The following is a 26229-nucleotide window of genomic DNA, read 5'->3' as shown; positions in this document are numbered from 1 at the left end:
AACACCCAAAGCTGTTGCGGCTGCAGCAGCAGTAACTTTCCCTGAAAATAATAGAGCAGGAGGCTACTTTGCACAGTAAAATAAACTAGAATTGACAATGACATAAGAAAGCAATTATGTGGGAAACACTGATTCAAGCATTCCCAGATGGTATATTTATATTGAGAAAAAACTGTCAAGGGAGCCAAGTGGAAGTCTGTTAAACTTCCCCCATTGTTAAATGGACACTGCAACAATTACAGGGTCCAAATATATTTGTGGATTAAAAAAAAGAGGTTCTATACACATATAATGTTAACATTAAAATGTCGAATAGCAAAGCAACAAGAGCATATGCTCATACCCGGTACATTGAGAAAACAACATGTAAAGCTGGGATCTAACATACATTCACATTTAATCCTTTTTCCTCTTAATTGTGCTTTCCTGTTAACTTGCATGGTCAACTCAATCCTAAGATTCAGAAGCACAGCAGCGTCTGTGTCTCTCCAGCCTTCTCATCAGTCAGACATTACGGTGTAGAGCAAGGTTAGGGAACCTTTAGCTTTCCAGATGCCAACTCCCATCAGCCTCAGTCAGCACAGAAGTCAAGGGCAATGAGAGCTGCAGTTGAGCAGTATCTGCAGATCCAGGGGTTCCTTACCACTACAATAGCGGAACATGAACCAAGGAGTTAGTTGTTGTTTAGTTGTTTAGTCGTGTCCGACTCTTCATGACCCCATGGACCAGAGCACGCCAGGCACTCCTGTCTTCCACTGCCTCCCGCAGTTTGGTCAAACTCATGCTGGTAGATTCGAGAACACTGTCCAATCATCTCGTTCTCTTTCGTCCCCTTCTCCTTGTGCCCTCAATCTTTCCCAACATCAGGGTCATTTCCAGGGAGTCTTCTCTTCTCATAAGGTGGCCAAAGTATTGGAGCCTCAGCTTCAGGATCTGTCCTTCCAGTGAGCACTCAGGGCTGATTTCCTTAAGAATGGAGAGGTTTGATCTTCCTGCAGTCCATGGGACTCTCAAGAGTCTCCTCCAACACCATAATTCAAAAGCATCAATTCTTCAGCAATCAGCCTTCTTTATGGTCCAGCTCTCACTTCCATACATCACTACTGGGAAAACCATAGCTTTAACTATACGGACCTTTGTTGGCAAGGTGATGTCTCTGCTTTTTAAGATGCTGTCTAGGTTTGTCATTGCTTTTCTCCCAAGGAGCAGGCGTCTTTTAATTTCGTGACTGCTGTCACCATCTGCAATGATCATGGAGCCCAAGAAAGTAAAATTTCTCACTGCCTCCATTTCTTCCCCTTCTATTTGCCAGGAGGTGATGGGACCAGTGGCCATGATCTTCGTTTTTTTGGTGTTGAGCTTCAGACCATATTTTGCGCTCTCCTCTTTCACCCTCATTAAAAGGTTCTTTAACTCCTCCTCACTTTCTGCCATCAAGGTTGTGTCATCTGCATATCTGAAGTTCAAATTCCTGCTCAGCCTGTGATCTTGGGCCAGTCATTAACTTTCAGCTGTGTGTACCTCAGTCGTTGTGAATATCAAATGGGATACCTGAATTCTGTTCAGGTGAAAGAGTTAGGTATAAATGCATTGAGAGAGAGATCAGACTTTCTTTATCCTCTACAAGGGATGTGAGAGGCATTGAGGGATGCTCCGTGATCATAGGACTTTGCTGCTGATTGCAAAGGTTTGTGGAAAAAATACAAGGGATTGTCTCTACAGGCACAATAGCCTCTTGCATCCATGCAGGTGAAATTCTATGCCCACTTCCAAGCAGGAATAGTTGGGGCCATTATCTACCATACTTCTGACAGACCTGTGGTTTATCTGCTCTGGTTTCTGCCTGATTGTGACTCCAGTGAGTCCCGCTGCAATGAATGAGTGCATACAGAGTTAGGGTCCAGCCACACTTCCATTTGTCCCCATGAAAACCCGCAGTTTAGTACTAAATCAGAACAAACGGCAATTGGGTTTTCCATGGATTGCCATTTGTTCCGATGGAGCTCCAAAGAGAGGGTGTTCTGGGGGAAAGCGGCAGGCAAAAGGCAAAACCACTCAGACCCAGAACCTAGAAAGCACAGGGACAAGTAGAAAACTGCTTGGATCCATGCTTTCTTGGCATGGGACAAGCAGAAGTGTGGATAAGCCCTTAACGTATGTAGACAGGAAACCTTCTGCACAGCGTAAGGGCTGCTAATGATTGTTAGCTCCTGGGACCATCACAACCTGGAGTGCTACCATCAGATTTCTAATTGCAAACTTCAAAGTGGACATGTGATTTGGCAGCTCTACCTAATAAAGGTAAAGGGACCCCTGACCATTAGGTCCAGTCGTGGCTGACTCTGGGGTTGCGGCGCTCATCTCGCTTTATTGGCCGAGGGAGCAGCTTCCGGGTCATATGGCCAGCATGACTAAGCCGCTTCTGGCGAACCAGAGCAGGGCACGGAAACACCGTTTACCTTCCCGCCGGAGCGGTACCTATTTAGCTCCTTACACTTTGACAGGCTTTCAAACTGCTAGGTTGGCAGGAACAGGGATCTGAGCAACGGGAGCTCACCCCATCTCTGGGATTCAAACTGCTGACCTTCTGATCGGCAAGTCCTAGCGCCACCCGCACAAGGGCTCACATGAGCACTGCCAAAAGATATAATGAATGCTATTAGGCTTCACCTAATGTGAGGAGATAGTTCAAGTGACTAACCCTGGAAGAAGCAGTAGCCAGCTTGGGGGCGGGGGGAGGGGGGAGAAAGGTGACTATTCCCACGTGAAATATTTTTCAGGAGAATCATCTACCCCATTGAAATCACTGGTTTTTTTCACTCAAACATCAAATGCAGAGAGAATATTTGGTGCAATCGTAGTATAAACCTTCAGTCAATAATGGGAGTTTAGAGTTGCATAGAAATTCCCAACCTTGGCAATCTTACTCTTAAAAAGCAACAGCAACCCTTCCCTCTGTATTCCTAAAACTATTTTTCTTGAGCAGGACCCTCTGAATTTACATCAAATTTCACTCTGGACAAAATTCAACAGCAACTGAACTCTGCATGAGCTGGGCTGGCAACACCTCTCTTAAAAATTGTTCTCAGGATTAAATGTCAATAAGAAAAATGGAGTAATTGCTTTAAAGTAGTCACCCCAGTAACAGCAGCAGCTGTAGCAGGCAGACTGAGGAGGTCTCCTGACAAATCTCAAGTCTGTTTACTTCATTACATTGTAACCTTTCTGTTACCAAGAGATCTTTTTCGAAATAAGTCAGTACCACTCTGCCTTTCTGTGTGAATTAGGGAGTATGCCCCCCAATGTATATACATTAGGAAGCAGGAATGTTGCCTATTTTATGAGCCGCATGTGTATCTACCTACATCAACTTTGCACTCTTAACCACAACCACCACCTTTAAGTGAAAAAACATATCTCACAGCCAAGGGCTGATTTCAATTTTTCCATATTTAGGGAGTTTTCCAATAAACTCTTTAAAATCCAGCTCCACCTCCAGCCAGATCTAACAGTGTTAGGAATGCCAACATGAGAACGGATGACATGGTAGGGTTTAGAATCCATCTTGCACATGGTTTTTAGTCATTCCAGCAGCCATGGCTTGGTGGGTAAATGGTCACACTGCATCCAATAGGGAGCAGCCCCTCCCTGCCAATGCCTTCATTGTCAGATGCCACATGACAGCGTCAGAGTCTCTGGAAGATCAGCCCAATTCAGGTACATGACTGGTCTACTATATACCATCTGGGCTGTGGTATATAGTGTCCTGTGGATCATTTAAGAGCTATGTGGCTACTTGGCACATGTCACCTCCAACACCATTATGTAAGAACCAATAGCAGGGGGTTGGGCCACCTATCCTTGATCATGACTGAAAATGGCAGCCATTTGCTACCCAGCATGATACTTCACCAGTGGCTGCTGAATTCTGCATGTTGCTGGGTTAGAAATTGGTTAGCTATGCTTGATATTTGTAGCATGTTTATAACCGGAAGGAAGAAGGAAGAAAAGCTGCAAGTATCTTTACAAATGTTATATCTTTACAAAAGCTTCCTTGAATGATCACCTGGAAGTGATTCCCATTCACCATAGGTAACCAAGCAAGTTGGTCTTTACAAGGCCGTGACACATAGGTGATCACTTACATTAATAGAGGTGGAAACTCTATTCCATTCCATTCCATTCCATTCCATTGTGAGCCATTGCCAGAAAAATACAGACCAATAAAATATTAAAAAGGAAACTATGGCCAAGATCTAAAGATCCATGAAACTAGTTCACCAAATGAGTCTTTGTTTTCCCCTGCAAAGATCACTCCCCTTCCATCATGCTACATGTCAAACTACTTTGAAAAGTGAGGGGAGTCAAAAGCAGCCAGTTTGCCATATGTTAGGTGAGCATCAAGGTCAACAATCAGAGAAGCAGATATAGGAATGTTTATATGTGTGTAGCAACGTTCAGAATGTAAAATCCCCCTACAAATCATTTCAAAAGCAGAAGGAACACAATCTCTATCTTGTTTTCTTTTCCCTGCCTAACAGGACCCACACAGAGAGTCATCATGTGGTTCTGGCTCTCAAGTGATTCAGTTGGTATTTTTTGGCCAGACCAGCAGCAGACACTGTTCCAAAGGGTGCAAGCACAGTTTTATTACAGGGTCCAAGATGGGAGCATATGTTGGCTGAATAAACCAGCATCCTGAAGCTCTGACTAAGGGAAATATCCACTGAGCTAAGCATTAGCTGCTAAGTATAAAATGGAGCAAAACAATCTTGGTGCTGCGTGTGACCCAATAATAATGTTCCAACAGCAATGTGAAAGCAAACAGCAGCGGTGGGGGAGAGGAAGTATGGAAGCAAATCAGTAACAGATTTTTAAAAATCTGAAGCAGAATTCGAAAACTAGGTTTGATCCATCTCTGCAACTATCTTAGTCCCAAATAACTTCTTTCACTGGATCCCATGGCTTCATTGATATCAGTCTGCATGATGTTATTTCCCCAAAACAGTTCACCTCCAAAATGCTGCTATTTATTAATTCATTGAAGTATTTGTAACTCCTTTTTTGTCTTAAAACAATTTCCAATATGGCTAGCAGTTCAACCTCAAGCACATACAGCACAACACAAAACCAACAACCCAACTCTTCATAAGCCAGCAGAGATATGACAAAATATGGAAACTATCAAACAACCAATGTCTACAAAGCATATTGTACAAAAGTTCCATGTCTTTGCTGTGGGGTGAAAGATCAGTAGTGATGGAAAGAGCATTTTGCACTTGTGAAGCCACAATCAAGACCATATCCTGCACACTCATAGATTGCACATTATGGTGCAGAGTTCCACTGATATCATTGGGATGAGATAGGCTTAAATCCAAATACTCCTGCTAAACCTTTTTGTAGATCTAGCCACAAGGTATCTGCTCAGTTGCAAAACCTGGCACCATCCCAATATATCAACAACTTTCCTCCAGTATAACTGCCATCAAGTTACTAAAAAATGGAGGGGGGGATACTAGGCCATACTAACCATAGAAAATGAAAAAGAAGCACACAGCAAGTCAGATTCTGTGCCAAAAGAAAGATGATGCCCCAGTGAGTAAAAGAGAATGAACTTGTCGGCCATTCATAGCAGTTATTGGTCCCCACATGGGCAATAACAAGAAAGTTCCACATGGCTTTTGGCAGTAGTGCAATTTATAATGAGAAGAGCTTGCTGAATTATTTAACCATTAAAGACATCGGTACAACTCGAACAGAAATCAGTACTGTGTATTACTGCCTATAATTATATAGGAGAGCACTGATCTAGAAACTAAGGGTCTAATATCTTTTGGCACAAGAAGTCACCAGGGAGAGGACTAGTGAATGGGAACATGCTCCAGCCGAAGACAGAGAGATTTCCTTTCAAGAACTGAGCAGAGACCCAGTTGGGAAGTTATTACTTGGAAGAACAAGCTAAAAGAAAACTTGACACCATAGATTTAATGGAGGCTGCTTCCTACTTTAAAGTTGTCACTCAGGTATGGATAAAGGTAAAGGTAAAGGGACCCCTGACCATTAGGTCCAGTCGTGGCCAACTCTGGGGTTGTGGCGCTCATCTCGCTTTATTGGCCGAGGGAGCTGGCATACAGCTTCCGGGTCATGTGGCCAGCATGACTCTGTGGGTTAAACCACAGAGCCTAGGACTTGCTGATCAGAAGGTCGGCGGTTCGAATCCCTGCGACGGGGTGAGCTCCCATTGCTCAGTCCCTGCTCCTGCCAACCTAGCAGTTCGAAAGCACGTCAAAGTGCAAGTAGATAAATAGGTACCGCTCCAGCGGGAAGGTAAACGGCGTTTCCGTGCGCTGCTCTGGTTCACCAGAAGCGGCTTAGTCATGCTGGCGGAACTGTAAGCCGGCTCCCTCAGCCAATAAAGTGAGATGAGCGCCGCAACCCCAGAGTCGGTCACGACTGGACCTAATGGTCAGGGGTCCCTTTAACTTTACCTATCCAAGGTTCTAGTATTATGAGAAAGGCAGAAAAAAAATCTCTCTGCCCACTTCCTCCACATCACATACAATTTTTATAAGCTTCTACCATGCATGCATTTCATGCCCACCCCTATTTGTCGTATTTTCTACATTCAAAAGGCCCAGTCTCCATGAAGCAGAACTAATAAAACCTTTCAAGTTTGATCCCTTGACTAGTGCTGTTAAAATGCAACAGCTTGAGGCTGTGCTTGGGTTCTAGTGCAGAAAGTAGGAGGTGTGCGGGGAACTGGCTGTAAGAGCAAAAGCTTACAGCTGCCACTGGCAAGACACTGCTTTGTTCCCCCACCAACGGCTCTTTAATTTCTCCCTTTGGTCAGTGCAATTTGTGAGCGTGGGATGGCTATGGAGGAAACACACACATCCCCATTCCAGGCTCTCATGCCATAGCATGCAAAATGCTGGGTTGCAGCTAAGATCAACCATCTATTTCCTTAAGCATGTGGAAAACTCAGCTGAAGCCTGCACATTAGGTGAAAATGATGCGACAGACAAGCCTTTCTTTTCTGATAGGTCAAAAACCCCATGCACACATATTTACAGTCTCAAAATACACAGAAAGAGCCGTTAAGAAAGGATCAGACCATGGTTTGCGTATGTGTTTTACTGCAGGTCCTTAAACTTGCATGGGCCATTCTCTATTGATGCATTTAACTGATGACGGAAATTAACTTTATTTCTACCCTTCTTTAGTTTTGAAGAATTTTACAAGGCAGCTTGCATAAAAACAAAATACTATAATGTGGTAATCCTGACAACCATGATCAAAAGTTCCATTTCCACCCACACTCTCAGTTGTGGTTTGTACGAATAGGGAAATACTGTGTTCTATTTTATTTATTTTTATTTATTTATTCCAGAATTTACAAACCAGAGAATTCCCAAGCAGTGGCAGAAACTGGGTATAAACCATAATCTAGTATCAAAACATAAAAACCCTGCTAGAGATAAAAGAAACTAATTTAGGAAGACTTGGAAGGAAAGCTTTCAACCAATGTCGAAAAACATATGTTGGGGCTTCCTTCACTTTCCTAGGAAAGAGAATTCAAGAGAACTGGCACCATAATGATATAATTGTGTGCTCAAGCCAAGACGCACTTTACTGCAGGAGCATGTGGCACCATCAACCAATCTATATCTAAGGTAAAGGTAAAGGATCCCTGACAGTTAAGTCCAGTCACGAACGACTCTGGGGTTGCGGAGCTCATCTCGCTTTACTGGCCGAGGGAGCCGGTGTTTGTCCGCAGACAGTTTTTCCAGGTCATGTGGCCAGCATAACTACGCCGCTTTTGGCAAAACCAGAGCAGCGCATGGAGATGCCATTTACCTTTCCGCTGGAGTGGTACCTATTTATCTACTTGCACTTTGACATGCTTTTGAACTGCTAGGTTGGCAGGACCTGGGACTGAGCAACGGAAGCTCACCCCGTTGCAGGGATTCGAATCGCCGACCTTCCGATCAGCACGCCCTAGGCTCAATAGTTTAGACCACATCACCACCCGTGTCCCATAATCTATATCTAGAACTATCTATATTTAGAACCGATCTATATCTACTATTTTTTGCATCTGGCAAAGAGATGGGGGGCACACACATACAAAGACTAGGGAAAAGTTGTGTTCTCACTGCCAAAACCTGTCCCCACCAAAGTTTGCTGATGATTCCGGGGGACAGTGTGAGTATATGAGCAGACTCTTTGAGCATCCTATGTGGGAGAAACTCAACAGGTCCATGCTTCCCCAACAAGCTAAGGGTTAAATTGTACAGGTGATGGAATCTAGAAACCTTGCTAGCCCAAGGTGGTGGGTGACCTTACTCTAGGTTAATGTTGCATACAGAAAAGACATCAACCCTATGCCTATGCAGGCGTCATAGCTTCCACGTTGAAGATGGGGGTTGCATTGAGCAGTTCCGCCCCTTGACACCATATGTTCCTGTTTAGGCCCCTTCCGACACAAATGTCTGCAGAGAGAGGGCCTTCATGTGTATAGTTCTAGTGATTGTCCATACAGAAGATGGGGAAAGAGGCACTTGGTGCGGCCCTGCTTCTTGCTCCCTTTGAGGAAAGGCCACAGCTCAGTGGTGGAGCATCAGCTTTACATGCATAAGATCCTGGGTTCAATCCCCAGCATCTCTAGGCAGGGCTGGGTGAGACCCCTGCTTCCAGTCAATTTAGAATAATAATGAGCTAGACTGACCAACATTCTAACTCAGTAAAGGCAGCTTCCAATGTTCATCAATATGGGAGATGCCACACCCACCTAAGGCTTGATTTTTATTCAACAATAGTACAGAGCCTTAAAGTTGGTGCAAGTTTTAATCTGTTTTAAGCCTATTGCCATTTTAGCATTTTGGATGTCTTAAATTATTGTTGTTAATTTGCTTAGTGTTACTTTTATTGTTCTATCTTTTTTTGTAGACTTGTTTTTTTTTCTTGCAGTCAAGTGGGGTATACATTTTGTGAAATAAATAAATATTTCTGTTCTAGAGGTTGGATCCAGACTTAGTTTTCCTCGGAGCAGGCCCACAGAAATAAATGGGATTGAAGTTAGTCGAGACATGTCCCATTGATTTCAACCAGTCTACTCTAAGCATGATTAAGTCTGGATGCAACCCCTCGCCTTAATCTGTGCAATTCTACAATAACGCTACAATGAAGTACTGAGCAGCAATCATTACATCATTCTGCATATGAATATTTCAAAATAAGTTTTTGAAAGGCCAAATTAGGCACTTCATGGTGCGAGTGGTAACCTCCTTTAAAACAATAGTCATGCTGAACATTTGGCAAAAGAATTTCTCTAACAACCAAAACAGAAAAAGATGGTGTCTTAAGCCAAACATTTTGTTCACATTTTGAAACACTAGCCAAAGCTAAAAATGGACATAAGCTGGTCACGTTCTACTGACCGAGAAACACATGAATGAAATACTGTTTTTAGAAGTTTTAAACAGACTGGCTTCTGAGCCGCCAGGAGCATAACAGTTCATGCAAACTTGCTCTGCTGCCTACGAAACACAGGGATGGGAAAAACACCAAAACTGCAGGCAGCCAAGAAGAGGCAGTTATAAAAAAACATGAAAATATGGAGAAACAAAAAGAAAATATTCTCTCTCTCGTGTGTGTGTGTGTGTGTGTGTGTGTGTGTGTGTATCAACCCATGGGAATATGGGGATTCCTTATTGTTTCACAGGAAATTTAATACAAAAAGATATCACTCAGCATGCATTTGTATCGAATACAGTAAATATGCACCGCACAGGACTCTGTTCTTCCGGCAGCTGAAGTCAGTAAGGGTGGGAAATTTCGAGGCGAGAAGGAGCTATTTAGTGTAGTTACTCCTAGCAATGTTTTGAATTAGCGTGAGCTATTATTTCCACTGCTCTTCTCTGCAACCCCCACTGCAAAAGCCACGATGGCCAATTCATATAGCGTGGGAGAAGAGAAGCATTGAAACGAGCAGAGGAAAGCAAGGGCATGAGAAAAGGCATTGGGAGATAGCTTTGTAACGCTTCCCCCTGCTTTGTGCATTAAAATGTATCCTGCTCTATTGGCCTGCCTGGGCTCTGAAATCTATATGGGAAATCCTTCTCCTTGCACCACGTGAGAGGAAAGGTGGGGAACATGCTGTTGGACTCCAGCCAACAACACAGAGTCCCAACAAGCATGGCCAATGGTCAGGGACGTTTGGACTTGTAATCCAGCACCATCTGTAAGTTAAAGTTCCCCATCTCTTCTTTCAAGGAACTATTTTGGCGCAATTCAAAGATTTATCTTTTCACCCATTTCCTTTGGAGAAAACGCCTGGGTGAGGCCAGTTGGAAATACAGTGGTACCTCAGGTTACATACGCTTCAGGTTACATACGCTTCAGGTTACAGACTCCGCTAACCCAGAAATATTACCTCAGGTTAAGAACTTTGCTTCAGGATGAGAACAGAAATCGTGCTCCGGTGGTGCGGCAGCAGCAGGAGGCCCCATTAGCTAAAGTGGTGCTTCAGGTTAAGAACCGTTTCAGGTTAAGAACAGACCTCCGGAACGAATTAAGTTCTTAACCAGAGGTACCACTGTAATCAGTTTGCTGCAGTAATAGGGTTTCTTTTAATTGTATACAGTGGTACCTCAGGTTACATACGCTTCAGGTTACATACTCTGCAAACCCAGAAATAGTGCTTAAGGTTAAGAACTTTGCTTCAGGATGAGAACAGAAATCGTGCTGCGGCGGCGTGGCAGCAGCAGGAGGCCCCATTAGCTAAAGTGGTGCTTCAGGTTAAGAACCCGTTTCAGGTTAAGAACGGACCTCCGGAACGAATTAAGTACTTAACCCGAGGTACCACTGTAGGAGGATTGTTTTAGGATTGGTTTTATTGGTGTTTTAATATGCCAAATGTAAACTGCGTCAGATGAAGGGCAGGGTTAAAATGCAATAAGGAACTAAACATGCTAAAACTGGATGTTCTGTTTTGCTGCACACATAATAAATAAATGTGTCCTATATTTTATTTTAATTTTATAGATGATAGCTTGTCTCTGTCCAGTCCAGCTGGCATGTTTACTAGGCTCTAGATCACCTCTGAATTTTGTTTTTTGTTTTAAAAGAAATCTTGTAAGTTTAGCAAACATATCTTACGTTTCTGCACATTTCTGTCTAAAATTACATTTGAGACAAATTTGGAAGCGCCTACTCAGGTGAAATGAATTTGCAGGATTTCCAACAAAAGGTTGGTGCCAGCTTCTCATTTAATTAATTTATTATAGCTTTACCACCAGAGGAGTGACAGGTTTTCCACCTCAGGTGTTGAAATGTCTCTGGCTAGCACTATTAGGAAGATATCATCCAACTTCTAAATGTCAATAGGATTAAATATATTCTCTCTCTCTCTCGCCTCTTCTCTCCGCCCCCCTCAGTCACCAATTTTAAAACCGAGTAAGAGAAGGCAGTAGGGTGTGGGCTGCTTTTCCTCTGCAGAGGTGATGGGACTGGATATTTGCCTTTCCCCAGTCTCATTACTTTGTTCCACAAAGAGCGTTTGTAGAAGCGACAGAAGCTTATAGGACTGCAATACACCTTGAAAAAGGAGGCACTGAAAGTGTTTGAAGAGGACATTCCCTACTGCGCAGACAGGGGGCGGATTTGCAGGAAGTGACGGAGGAGAAGGAGAAGAGGAGGCAGACCCGACTCCAATGGCCACAGAGAAAGCCAATGGCGGAGCGTGAAAGCTGACAAAACTTTTAGAGTTTCTGGTCTGTGGTCTCTCCCAGCAACAGAGGCACCAATCCAGCTCCTTGCCAAGAGTGCAAGGGAGCCTAGGTAGGCTTCTTACTCTGGTTGGACAATTTTAGACTTTGGACTCTACATGTTGAGGGGGTGGCTCTTTAGGTGGCAATATGCATTGCTTTACTTACTGATTTCAAAACATTAAAAGTCAGCACTGCTGAATTCTCCTTTCCCCAGCACTCATTTTGCTGAGTTGGACCTCTGCTCCAAAGCTGTGCACTGCTGTATTGAATATGAAATCTAACCCAAAATAGAGAGGCCACATTTTTACAGTAGTTATACCCACAATAGGGACGCGGGTGGCGCTGTGGGTTAAACCACAGAGCCTAGGACTTGCCGATCAGAAGGTTGGCGGTTTAAATCCCCGTGACGGGGTGAGCTCCCATTGCTCGGTCCCTGCTCCTGCCAACCTAGCAGTTCGAAAGCACGTCAAAGTGTAAGTAGATAAATAGGTACCGCTCCAGCGGGAAGGTAAACGGCGTTTCCGTGCACCGTTCTGGTTTGCCAGAAGTGGCTTAGTCATGCTGGCCACATGACCTGGAAGCTGTACGCCGGCTCCCTCGGCCAATAAAGCGAGATGAGCGCCGCAACCCCAGAGTCGGTCACGACTGGACCTAATGGTCAGGGGTCCCTTTACCCACAATAGATTACTGAGTTCTGAGCAAACTTTCTCTGCTATTAGCAGAGTTCCAACGGTTTGTAGGCAAGTGGGCTTTATATATATATATATATATATATATGTGCTAGAATCACCCATCAAGTGCACACTTCTGTAACCCAGAAGATGAAACAGTGCTGCCTCCTAAGCCTGTACATAATTGTAGGGCTTTCTGTAACCAGCCCAACAGACTTTCCAGCATGTTATACCAAAGATTCACATCTGAAATGCCACTACTTATTTTAATTTTGCATGGGCTGATGGCGTACACCCCGCAGCTCTCCAAGGAATTCATCGAGCCTGGGGCTTGAACCAAATGCCAGCCAAGGCAAGGGGAGCTATTTGTGTATCAAATCCCCGTGATCTAAAATGGCTGAAGAACATTTCATGGGCTTTTAAGAAAAGAAAAATGGGACAGAAAAAAACAGTCCTCAACAGTTGTGTTTTGTTTGTTTTTTGTTTGTCAAAGAAGGAAACCTCAAACCCTTAACCCTCAGATCTTTCTTCTGCTCTTCACCTGAAGGTCCCAGGGTGGAGAATACATAAATATTCAAATTAAAGCATTAACAATATATGAAATACAACACAGACTCATTAAAATTACAATAAATCTCAAAACAAACAAAAGAAAAAGCAAGAGGCAGCAGAAGCTATATAGATTTTACTGTCCACATTCTTTGTCCTTTCTAGCTTTTTCTGAGTAAACCCTAAAACGGAAGTATAAGAGCATAACGATTCAGCTTGCCTCTGTTACGTCTTCCTCACAGGTCAGAAGAACAGATGGGTTGAATTCTAGATACCACCCATCAGCCTTTGCTCTGAGACAACCAACCAGCTATGATAACCCAAGTCACAGAAACTGATTCCCATCCATTATTCTTCCAAAAACAGTAGGATGTCAGAGGGATGATGTTCAATGATGCTGTTAGTAAAATTCACTGTATCTGTGTTTTAGTCAGACTATGGATGCAGAATAATTTTTTTAAAACAAACATTGACTGCAATGTTTTCTTACATATCTTCATATAGCCAGGAACACACTTGTGTTTTTCCTTCTAGAATTCCCCCTTATCTTCTTATGCAGAACAGTATAAGCCGTAAAATATAAAACATAAGAATAGCCCCGCTGTATCAGGTGGCCCAAGGCCTACCTAGTCTAGGATCCTCATTTCACAGTGACCAGTCAGAAACATATGAGAAGTCCACCAACAGGACCTGACAACTTGTACTTACAGATTGGTTTTCAGAGACACGTTGCCTCCGACAGTGGAGTAAAATAAAGCAATGATGGCTATAAACAGCCATAGCTACTGATTACCTGGGATGAACTACCCAGGGCGTTCTGAAATACTTGTTTGGGTCCAAGAGTGGATCTGCCACAAATACCAAAATTAGGATGGAGAAAAAGAAATACTCTTTTCACAAATGAATCTTCTCATCGAGAAGGAAGGCTTATAATATTTATGCATGCCCTCCAACATTTCTTTGATGAAAATAGGGACATCCCATTCTTTATTATTATTATTATTATTATTATTATTACCCCATCCATCTGACTGGGTTGCTCCAGCCACTCTGGGTGGCTTCCAACATATATAAAAACATAATAAAAACCTTAAACATTAAAAACTCCCCTATACAGGGATGCCTTCAGACGTCTTCTAAAGGTTGTATAGTTACTTATCTCCTTGGCTCAGGGGTTGCATAACTCTATACCATCCAACATTTCTCTGATAAAAAAATTGGGACGCTTGGAGGGGCTGTTCTAGATCTGATCCTACTACTTCTGTTGCAAGGAACTAAAGCACTGCTGCAAATCCCAAAACTTACAAGGTCTCAATTCTGTTTTGTTTATGGAGGGGTGGGGGGACAACAGGATTACCCTGGCGAGTTAGTTCAGTCTACAATATTATTATTAGGTAAAGGGACCCCTGACCATTAGGTCCAGTCATGACCGACTCTGGGGTTGCGGTGCTCATCTCGCTTTATAGGCCGAGGGAGCCGGAGTACAGGTTCCGGGTCATGTGGCCAGCATGACTAAGCCGCTTCTGGTGAACCAGAGCAGCGCATGGAAACATTGTTTACCTTCCTGCCGGAGTGGTACCTATTTATCTACTTGCACTTTGACGTGCTTTTGAACTGCTAGGTGGGCAGGACCAGGGACCAAGCAACGGGAGCTCACCCCGTTGCGGGGATTCGAACCGCTGACCTTCTGATCGGCAAGTCCTAGCTCTGTGGTTTAACCCACAGCGCCACCCGCGTCCCTTAAAATTATTATTAAACTGATATAATTATACAGTATCATCAACAAAGAGGGTTCTTTACAGGATAAGATGGTGATGGTGTTGTTGATAACGCTACTCCCTGTCAAAAGGAGTTTGTGATCTACATTTCAACACATGGAAACACAATGGAAAGACAAAGGTAAAGAAAGACAGAAATTCAGCATTTCTATGCACACTCGGGACTGTGTTGTTTTATCTTTTTGTTGAGGAACAGGAGAATGAGAATACGGCGTAAAATGAATATGTCAAAGATTCTATTGGTAAGTGATGCATTATACTGTTTCACTTTCATTGGAATCCTCACTCCAGACAGTATTGGAAATGTCAAATGAGGGAAAAAAAAGAAGTAATAGCACTTGTTTTCTAAGATTCCCTTTGTATTCTTCCAAAGTAAAAGAGAATATGCTTCTTACAATATGAAACACGATCACTTTGAAGAGGGTACGTTGAAGAGCAATTTGAAGCAAGACGTAAATGGATTTCAGAATAAGGAATGTTGGATTTCTTTATGCATGTGAGAAATAGCTTTGGTAAGCTCCTCTTTCATATGGGCTGATCCTGGAGAAGCACAGGGTGCTCACTTCCTTGACCTGCACCACTTCAGACTGAAGATAAACACACACACACAAACCACCTCTTGCATGTGGAGAAGTAGGATGTAAGTCAATTAAATTTTACTCAGAGTAGACCCACTGAAATTAAGGGACCTAACTTAATCAAGTTCATTCCTCTCAATGGGTCTGAGTAAAAAGGCTACCCCAACATTTTAGTGAGAAGGCTAACAAACCTTTCCTCTTACATATATGGGACTAGCAACAGAATTTACCGTATTTTTCGCTCTATAACACGCACCAGACCATAACACGCACGTAGTTTTTAGAGGAGGAAAACAAGAAAAAAAAATTCTAAACGAAATAATGGATATATGATTTTTGTGGTTCATGCTGTGGCCACAGACATGTGATCTGACAGTGAGTTTGGAGTAGCCCAATGCAAAAATCCTGAGGATCCATGTGGATCCATGCTTTGTAACCACGGAGGAGGGAAGGAAGGGGAACCATGGATCCTCTGCTCACGACTGCAGCAGATCCACCCCGCCACTCGCAGGCATTCGCTCCATAACACGCACAGACATTTCTCCTTACTTTCTAGGAGGAAAAAAGTGAGTGTTATGGTGCAAAAAATACAGTATATTTAGCAGCTTACATTTAAATTTATAACCTGTTTTCCTACCATACGGTGCTCAGAGAATGCCTCTGACTTACCAAATGCAAATAAATCAAGCTCTTAAGGAAGCAGAGGTCTGCAGTTTTTTTCCTTCTTCTTCTTCTCCTCCTCTAAAAAAGGGTGCTTCTGAACAGTCGCTTATTTAAAATGGCAACCCCTTTTTAAAAGGAAATGTCCTTTTCTTTAAGACCACTACTGCACCATTTGACATTTGGGGATGTTCCTTTTTGGATAAAGCCAAACAATGGGGGTCTTTAATGCGCCATTATTTACAGTAGCGTCAATGTTATTCCTCTTGATAATGGCCTTGGACGCTGACAGGGGCTGGCATGAAAGATTTGGAGAGGGCAATTTGGGTCCTAAAATGTCTCATAGCATTAGCATTTCAATGCCAACCCTTGACAATGTCTGGATCACAGAATAATCCTATGAGCCATTCACTCAAAAAGAGGAAGGAGACGGCCCAGCGCAAGAGGAAACCATTCACACCAGCCTGTATAGCTATAGTACAATATTTCTTTTCTTTCCTGGAAAATCTCTTCACAACTAAAAGTGATAGTCAACAACCACCTCAAGACTGAAAGGAAGCCTAAAGAAAATGAGACGCGTTTCTTGGTAGCCAGTAAATCTAAACCAATAGTTAATGAACAGTGTCTATTCAGTTTCCAAATTGTTAGGGCTACTACTGCCTGGTTAAATAAATCTAACATTGTATTCCTATTGAATTCAATGGAGCCTATTCGCAGGTGAATTGCATTAGGATTGCAGACTTACTTGATAAATTTAAGGAGTTTTCATGGATTGATTAATTAACATAATTCTGTGACCTCTTTTGAGACTGTTTGCAGTGAAGTATGAGATATTAAATGCAAACAGACAAGAGGGGTTGGATTCAGACTTGCCCTTCCTTCCCTTCCCACAGTGGGAACATTGCAGACGTATATACAGGCAACCCCCCCCCATTTATGTGGGGGTTACCTTCCGAGGCACCGCGTGCATGTATATTTGAAACACCATTGGAAAAACCTGCAAACACCCCCATTCTGCCCCCATCCCATCCTGTCCTGTTCCTTTTTGGTGACATTTTTGGGTCACTTCCAGGTTTAGTGTGATGCATTTGTGTGTACTAGCACACATATTGAATGTGGCTGAATGGGGGGTTGCCTGTATACATAAAACAATAGTTAGGAATGAGTGAACAAACAAACAAACAAACAAACAAACAAACAAACAAACGAATAACACCATAAAAATAACAGGAACATACCCAATGGGTCAGGGCACAAAACATTTTCTTTGATGGGATGACATGATGAGCCTGGATAGCTCAGTTGGTTAGACAATGGTGCTGATAACACCAAGGTTGCAGGTTCAATCCCTGTATGGACCAGCTTCATATTCCTGCATTGCAGGGGGTTGGACTAGATGATCGCCAGGGTCCCTTCCAACTCTACAGTTCTGTGATTCTGTGATTCGCTCTGATGGTGCTGCCGTCAAAGGCCACATCCACACTGTAAATTGAAAGCACTCTTGTACTACTTTGAATAGTCAGTTAGCTTCCTCCGGGGCTGAGGGTCCTGAGACTTGTTTGGTAACCCCAATCCCCTCACATTCACAGAGTGCTTAAACAAGCAATCCCTCTTTCCAGAGAACTCTGGAAATTTAAGCTCTGTGAGGGAAATAGGGGTCTCCAAGGTAAACGGTGTTTCCGTGCGCTGCTCTGGTTCGCCAGAAGCGGCTTAGTTATGCTGGCCACATGACCCGGAAGCTGTACGCCGGCTCCCTTGGCCATGAGCGCCGCAACCCCAAAGTTGGTCACAACTGGACCTAATGGTCAGGGGTCCCTTTACCTTTAACTATAGCTACTCTTAGCACCCTTAACAAACCACAGTTCCCAGGATTCTTTGGGGGAACCAGTGCCGGATTTACGTGTAAGCTAAACAGGCTATAGCTTAGGGCCCCACTCTCTTGCCCCCCCCAAAAAAAACTTAAAGAAAAAAACACCCTGGATATACATTTCCAAAATATAAGATAAAAAACAAATAAAATAAAACCTACATACAGCAACAGTCTTTTGTGTTGTGTACGCTCCTGTGATGTAAGTAATGGGCCCTGCCTGCTGTATAAAGGCCCCATTACCTTCAGTAGCTATGGGCCTTATCAAACCTAAATCCAGCCCTGTGGGGAACCCATGACTGTTAAAACAGTAGGCAAGAAAACATTGCACTACGTAGATGTTATCTTACGGGAAACAACCACTGTGAATAAGTGGGGTGTGTGGGTGTGTGCAAGAGTGAGACGTGGGCTGTGCTTCCCCACACACCCCATGAAAATGGCAGCTTTTGGATCCAAAGGCAAATTTGGCCCAGTGCTAGTCTGCTAAATATTTTAAGAAGCAGAAAAGCTAAACCACAATGCCTAAAGTTCCAAAGGAACAGGAATGTAATCACCTGTACTATGTAGATTGTAAACGAGCCAGTAGCACGTGTACCTCTCAACAAGTAGTAATTCAACACCTGTTTCTGCCAGAGACGAAATGCAGGGTAGGTTGCTGCCAGTTGACCAAGGAAGTCCACATGGGTGGGGATATTTTAAATATTACCTTAGTCCCATCTCATGCAGGGTTGTTGTTTTTTAAAGACTATTGTTGTGATATGAAAAGAATGAAATCACAAGAAATGCTCTTAAACGACACAACTTCTGTTTGCAGCCTTCAATGCCTCAAAGAGAAAGCCCTTAGGACCGCGGTGGGGGACATGTGACCCTCCAGATGTTGCTGGATTATTTTATTCACTTATTTAACGTATGCTGTTTGACATGAGAGTATCAAAGTGGTGCACAATGCAGTCTAAACACACAATAAACCACAACTCCCAGCATCCCTGACCATTGGCTATGCCTGCTTGGGCTGATGGGAGATGGAGTCCAAAAACACCTGGAGACCCAAAGGTTCTTTACCACTGGACCCTGGTGGTTCTCACTTGCTCTCTCTTTGCTCCCTCCCTGCCCGGCACTGAGATCTAAAAGAGCAACCCTGATTTCCTGAAAGTAAGTACTTTATTAATTCCTTGGCAGTCTGAAATGTTTTATGGGCATTTTGCTCTAGTTCACCATAAATCTTTGCAAAGTGTTGTTACCACAAAAAAACCCCTCATGCCATATATATTCAGCATCCCTCTTTCAATGAACCAAAGAGTGCGAGAAAATCAATCACACTCTCCCAAATTGAGCCTAAGGACGTTGCATTTGCCTAATCCTATCTCTAATGTGATGTGCTAATAATATACCTACAAGTGGGTGCTTTTCCAACCAGAGAAACATGTCTGAGTCTAGAGCTCTTCTTCTTTTGCGCTATAGCCTTGGGAAGAAATATTTACCAAAGTTGTGACAATGTGTGATTTCTTGATCAAGAGTATGCAATAAACCAGTCAAAGTGCTGGGAACATCCAATCACATGTGCCGACTTGTGAAGACGCAGCTAAAATGCAGTATCCTATTGAACTCTCATTTATTTTAAAGGACGAGGGCTACAGAGCATTGTGGAGGAGAGAGAACAGGAATGCTGCTAACGTTCTCCAAAGCCAGGAGCAGAAAAAGGACTCTGGGGGCTCGTAAAATGGCCACCTCAAATGAGAGGCGAGCTCTTAAAGCACTTGAATTCTTCTGCAGCTCAAATGAAATTGCAGCGGCCCTTGAGACAAGTATACCTCCAGGAGTGCTATATCTTCTGTGGTTTCCCTCCTTCCTCACGCACCACTGAGCTGTTCCCAAGCATGTCATAGCAAAAGAGAGGAGGGGAAGAAGGAAACCATTCTCTCCCTCGGGATGAGGGAGAAAACTTACTCAATTTGCATTTAAAGACAAATGTAGCTAATGCACACTTTCGGAAACAATACGCAAATAGAAACTCAGCCATCCTTTGAAATCTACATTTCTCTGAATTTTGCAGTGCGATTCTCTAATCAACTAATGTGTACAAAAATGCACACACCAGGGTAAAGTGTGCATAGGAATGCATATATTAGTGAATATAGCTTACATTAGGAAAATGGTCTGGAGGGTGGCAACAGAAGAGCGGGTCTTTTCTGTGGTGGCTCCCAATTTGTGGATTGTTCTCCCCAGGGAAGCTTGCTTGAGGCCTTCGTTTTACATTTTTAGCCACCAGGTGAAAACATTCTTCTTCAACCAGGCCTTTAGCTGCTAATCAATCTACGGCCTTTTAAAGTGTGTGTGTGGGGGTATTGTCTTCTTCCCCCTTTTACTATTATTATATTCTGTTTTTTGTTTTTTATGTTGTAAACCGCCCCGTTGTCCCATTCTGGGGGGTGGTATATAAATTTAATATTTAATAATAATATAAAAATATAACCCACAACCGTTAGGAGCAGTAGAAAACAATAACTGAAATGCCTGCATAGGCCTCTTGGCCTAAGCCCCTCACACAAACATGCTTTTTTTCTAGAAAAAAAGAGTGCCGGAACTCACCATGAACACCACCCTTGTTCTCTTAGAACGGCAATGGCACCCACCTGAGAGGTGCAAAAAATGACTTCCTGTGAGTTCCCCCTGAAAAAAAGCTGTGCATGTACACCTGTAAAACTGGGATAACAGCAGCACTATCCTAGCTAATTCTTAATTTTATGTTTTCCTATAATTATATTCCATATTTTGGAACAGTCAGGTTGCCCTCTTCTCCACTTTCAAGATCTCTCCCAAAACAAAAACAAAAACCCCCTTTACCTCAGCCACTTCATTTGCCTTCCTTTCAGTCGTATATGCTGTTGCATCAACTCTACTCATTGTCCATCTTCCACCCACCCCAGAGTTTTCTCTATGCTGTGTTCTCTACCAGCCATGTTCCATGCGTGCAATTTCTGAACCGTTGTTTAGAGCTTCCCTTGAAATGAAAATGCTTGAAACTTTTTTAATCTCTAGTGATTACCCAGCATAAGAGAGAAATCTTGTGTTCTTTTGGATGGTGGCTGAGGGGCTGTCAACTTCCCACACCACTTGTGGTTAGAAACCTCGCCGGGGTGCCAGCAGAAAGCTCGGCTGCTTTTTTGCCAAGGTCCTCCACCAGCAGTGAAACCAGGAATGGCATCCTTGCTTCCCTGACATCACACACCCCTAAACAGGTAAAAGATAAAGGTAAAGGACCCCTGGACGGTTAAGTCCAGTCAAAGGCAACTATGGGGTTGCGGCGCTCATCTCACTTTCAGGCCAAGGGAGCCGGCATTTGTCCACAGACAGGTTTCTGGCTCATGCAGCCAGCATTACTAAACAGTTTCTGGTGCAACGGGACACTGTGACGGAAGCCAGGGCACACAGTAACACCATTTACCTTCCCGCTGCAGTGGTACCTATTTATCTACTTGCACTGATGTGCTTTCGAACTGCTAGGTTGGCAGGAGCTGGGACAGAGCAATGGGAGCTCACTCCGTTGCGGGGATTCAAACTGCCAACCTTCTGATCGGCAAGCCCAAGAGGCTCCGTGGTTTAGACCACAGCGCCACCCACGTCCCAACCACAGCTAGTAGCTGCCACAGTAAATTCTCTCTAAGAGTCAAAGGGAGGGGAAATTAAGAAGCTGTGTTCTACTGAGTCAGAGCCACTGGTCCGTCTGTGTCAGTAATCTCTATGCTGACTGACAACTGCTCTCCAGGGTTCCTCCCATTACCTGGAAATTGAACCAATAACCTTTTGCATGCAAAACAGATGCATGGTCCATCCCCTGCCACTTTCTGCTGTGGCCACAGCAAACTAGAAGGGCATTGGATACAGCAGTTGCTTGTCCATGGATTCTCCCTGCCACCATAGGATTGCTCTGTTGATCTGGCCATCTCTCAGATGTTCATATATTGCGGATCATATGCTATTGTGAAAGCAACATTGCCTTTCCCCTGCTCATTGTAATTAGATCTGGATGCTCTCCCCATTAAAGTTCAGCAGCCAATCTCCGGTTTTACTGTTACTAATATCAGTACAGTAGGGGGTTGCTCTCACTGAAACGAAGCGAAACAATTTAAGGTAAATATTTGATAGAGAATCCATTAGTAGTTGCACATTGTAGACCTCACGTATGCTCCTGTTCCTCAGGAAACAATATATTGATTAGCATTTATGGGTAGGTGCATTACTAATTGCCAGTACTTAATAAGAAGCCACACTGGATCTCAGCCACTAGATGGGACATAATGCGAAGGAGGCTTTTTGCAGTGGTAGCTACATCTTCATTTTTGTTTTATTTTTGTTTTAACCTCAGACATATCCTAGGCATAACTAAGGAGAAACATTTGTTTTGAAAAGATCCTCACCAATCTAAGGACATTTCAGAAATAGATTAGACATTTCTAAATCATTCAGTAGAACTACACTTTCCTCATTCATGGAAAAAACCCATTCATTATAGTTCATAAACAAAGACTTTCTAAGATACTATTGTATAATAATGCAGATTAGATATACTGTGTTTTAGATTATATATACTTATGGTGTTATCGTTTGCTTTATATTCTTTGAGGTTTTATTACAATCAAGTGGTAGATAAATTTTGTTACATAAAATAAATAAGTAAACAAATTATTTTTGTATTTTTTGTAAACTGCATAGAGACTGTTTTGATATTAAGTGGTATATAAATATTTGAAATAAAATAACATAAAGGCAACACAGTATTGTTAATTGTTACTGTGAAATAGAATTGGGAAGAGCTGGAATCTCTTTAGAATTCTGCTTTGTTTTTGTTTTAAAAAGAAATATGACAGCTCTCCCAAAAAGAAATTGGTGGTTCATTAAAAATAGCATTGATTTTTAAGGTTTCCTTAATCTGCTTTACATAAGTCATGGGATAATAGATAATCATTATAACTGAATAGAAGGTTTCATTCTGTGTTTCCAGATAATCTTCCTCTCTCCCACAGCTCTACCAAAATTGGAGAAAATAAATAACTTAGCTCAACTATCCTTATAATTTCTCAACTAAGTGGTACAACGTGTAGGTATTTCTAGAATGGGAAATAAAGATATGGCCTAGATTGCAAAACAGCAAAGAGTTAAAATGAAGGTTGGTTTTGCCATCTTTCTTGTTTTTATTGAGCTCTCAAGCCAAAGTGAATGTTGGCTTATGATTCAATTACAGGTTTGGTTAACTGTAATTCCCTTTATATTTAAAGACGGAAACTTATTTTCAGGTTGGATGGCTTTTACTGTAAATTAAGGAAAACCACAAAGGAAGTGGGGGAGTCTCTCGGAACTAAAGGAGAAGACATTGGTCTCCCCATATGAATTTTTTCTAACAAAAGATTTGGAGAGGGAAAAAAGCCTGAAGTACTCACAATGCTGACTTTAGTAGGAACTGGAAAGTTTTCATTGGGTTGGGTCTACAGCAATTCAAATTCCCTTTGCTGGTGTGGAGTGTGTGTGGATTGGGCAGAGGTGTCCCTCTACCAAGCCCTGACAGCTCTTCCGTAGGCCTCCCAAAAGCTTCTGCCTGTGGATTGACACAGCAATGTTCCACTGGTGTGAAACTTCTCAGCTGAATGTGTGGATGGGCAGAATGACCTGCCAGCCTCAAAACGGAGCTTCATGGGAGTGGGGCTGAGACAGACCTGGATCCCTTGGACCTTGAAATGGCCCTGCTGCTGTCACATGATAGCATCAGCCCAGGTCTGGCCCAATTGCTATGCTGTTTCCAGGCTGGTGCAGCAACTTGTCTGCCCACGATCTCCTGCTGCCCCAGCCGCTCTGAGCAGTAGGGCTGTGTTTGTGGCAGTGACTCCACTGCTCCACAAAGCCCTGCCAGGTTGGAGGAAAAGTCTCCCTAGAAGTGCAATTGGTGAGAAGCTGTGGAGAGCCACTTTCCAGCAACTACAGTTCCCAGAATGCCTTATGAGTAACGTAAGACATCATAAGAGTATTAAACTAGCCCACAGATAAACAGGTGTGCGTATTGCTTAGCAACCAGGCAGAGTGGCATGTTTGCTGAGGTAGCATGTGCCCTGATTGGCTGCATAGTTCTGAGTGTTTTCCCCCCCTCTATACAGGACACGGGTGGTGCTGTGGGTTAAACCGCAGAGCCTAGGACTTGCTGATCAGAAGGTCGGCGGTCGAATCCCCGTGACGGGGTGAGTTCCCGTTGCTTGGTCCCTGCTCCTGCCAACCTAGCAGTTCGAAAGCACGTCAAAGTGCAAGTAGATAAATAGGTACCGCTCCGGCGGGAAGGTAAATGGTGTTTCCGTGAGCAGCTCTGGTTCGCCAGAAGCGGCTTAGTCATGCTGGCCACATGAACTGGAAGCTGTACGCCGGCTCCCTCAGCCAATAAAGCGATATGAGCGCCGCAACCCCAGAGTTGGCCACGACTGGACCTAATTGTCAGGGGTCCCTTTACCTTTTATACAGTGGTACCTCGGGTTGTACCTCGTCCTGTAGTGGTACCTCGTCCTGTAGGGACGCGGGTGGCGCTGTGGGTTAAACCACAGAGCCTAGGACTTGCCAATCAGAAGGTCGGTGGTTCGAATCCCCATGACAGGGTGAGCTCCCGTTCCTTGGTCCCTGCTCCTGCCAACTTAGCTGTTCGAAAGCACGTCGAAGTGCAAGTAGATAAATAGGTACCGCTCCGGTGGGAAGGTAAACGATGTTTCTGTGCGCTGCTCTGGTTCACCAGAAGCGGCTTAGTCATGCTGGCCACATGACCCGGAACCTGTACGCCGGCTTCCTTGGCCAATAAAGCGAGATGAGTGCCGCAACCCCAGAGTCGGTCACGACTGGATGGTCAGGGGTCCCTTTACCTTTACCTCGGGTTAAGAACGTAATTTGTTCTGGAGGTCTGTTCTTAACCTGAAACTGTTCTTAACCTGAAGAACCACTTTAGCTAATGGGGCCCCCTTCTGCTGCTGTGCCGCCGCTGCACGATTTCTGTTCTCATCCTGAAGCAAAGTTCTTAACCCGAGGTAATATTTCTGGGTTAGTGGAGTCTGTAACCTGAAGCGTATGTAACCCGAAGTACCACTGTATGTTTTGTTGAATTTCTCCCTGCTGTGCACAAGGCAAATGCTCTATTATTTTTCCCTTAGATTATACCCTGTTTTTATTCAGTTTCCTCAGGATACTTTTCTCTTTGGACTCCTTCTGTATTATTTAAGCAACTTTGCAGACAAAGATGTGACATGGCGTCAGGAAGAACATTCTGACAGTAAGAGCTGTTTAACAGCGGAACAGTCTTCCCTCAGGAGGTGGTGGCCTCTCCTTCCTTGGAGGTTTTAAAGCAGAGGTTGGATGGCTATCAGTTATGGATGCTTTAAGTTCCTGCACTGCAGGGGGGGTTGGACTAGATGACCCTTGGGATCCCTTCCAACACTACAACTCTATGATTCTGTCTAAATATCGTGTGGATATTTTTCCTAAGGAAACAACGGATGTGTTTGTGAAGTGAGTGTTTGTTTGTTTCTGCAGTCTAGGTAAAATGTATGATGCTCGAACAGACAGACCAATTGGAAGAGCACAACACTGAATCCCACTCATAGTTCCCCCTCATTTCTCAGCAAACTGTTTTGTAAATAATAATAATACTTTATTTCTACCCTGCCCATCTGGCTTTGAGATTTCTTGGTGATCGATTTTTCCTGCCCCCTGTGGCATATCACTACTGTGCTTGAGATACCTTACGAAGAAAAAAAGTTATTGTGAGCACTGAGAACGACCAAGCTGCATATAACGTCACCTACCTCTCTGTTACCCACCAAATGGTGGAAACTTCTGGAGCCAATACATCTTATGCTGCTTGTAAATTTTTAATGTCGAATGAGGCATTCAAGTTCATGTTTTCCCCAGAACAGCTTTCAGAGTTAATGCACAAGGCAGTTCTAAATTGTGCCGGCATTTCTTTTACTTAAATTATCTTGCTATAGGAAATGGAGAGGGAGGGAGGGGGACACACAATCTGTTCACAGCATCAATACATCATATTGCCCCTGCCGACAATGCGTACAGAAAATGTTCACCGTTCAGTGTTTTAAAAAATGCAACTCTCCTGCAGTCGATGGGTCAAGGAAAGAGATCCCAACTAAACACCAGGAAGGACATTCTGACAATAAGAGCAGTTTGGCAGTGGAACAGACTCCCTCAGAAGGTGGTGGAAACCTTCAGAGAAGTTTTTAAGCAGAGGTTGGATGGTCACCTGTCATGTACAGTCATACCTCAGGTTAAAGATGCTTCAAGTTAAATCTTTTCAGGTTGCGTCCCGTGGCGACC

The sequence above is a fragment of the Podarcis raffonei genome, chromosome 6, assembly GCF_027172205.1.
Source record: "Podarcis raffonei isolate rPodRaf1 chromosome 6, rPodRaf1.pri, whole genome shotgun sequence".
NCBI lineage: Eukaryota > Metazoa > Chordata > Lepidosauria > Squamata > Lacertidae > Podarcis > Podarcis raffonei.
Note: the sequence above shows the minus strand (reverse complement) of the source record.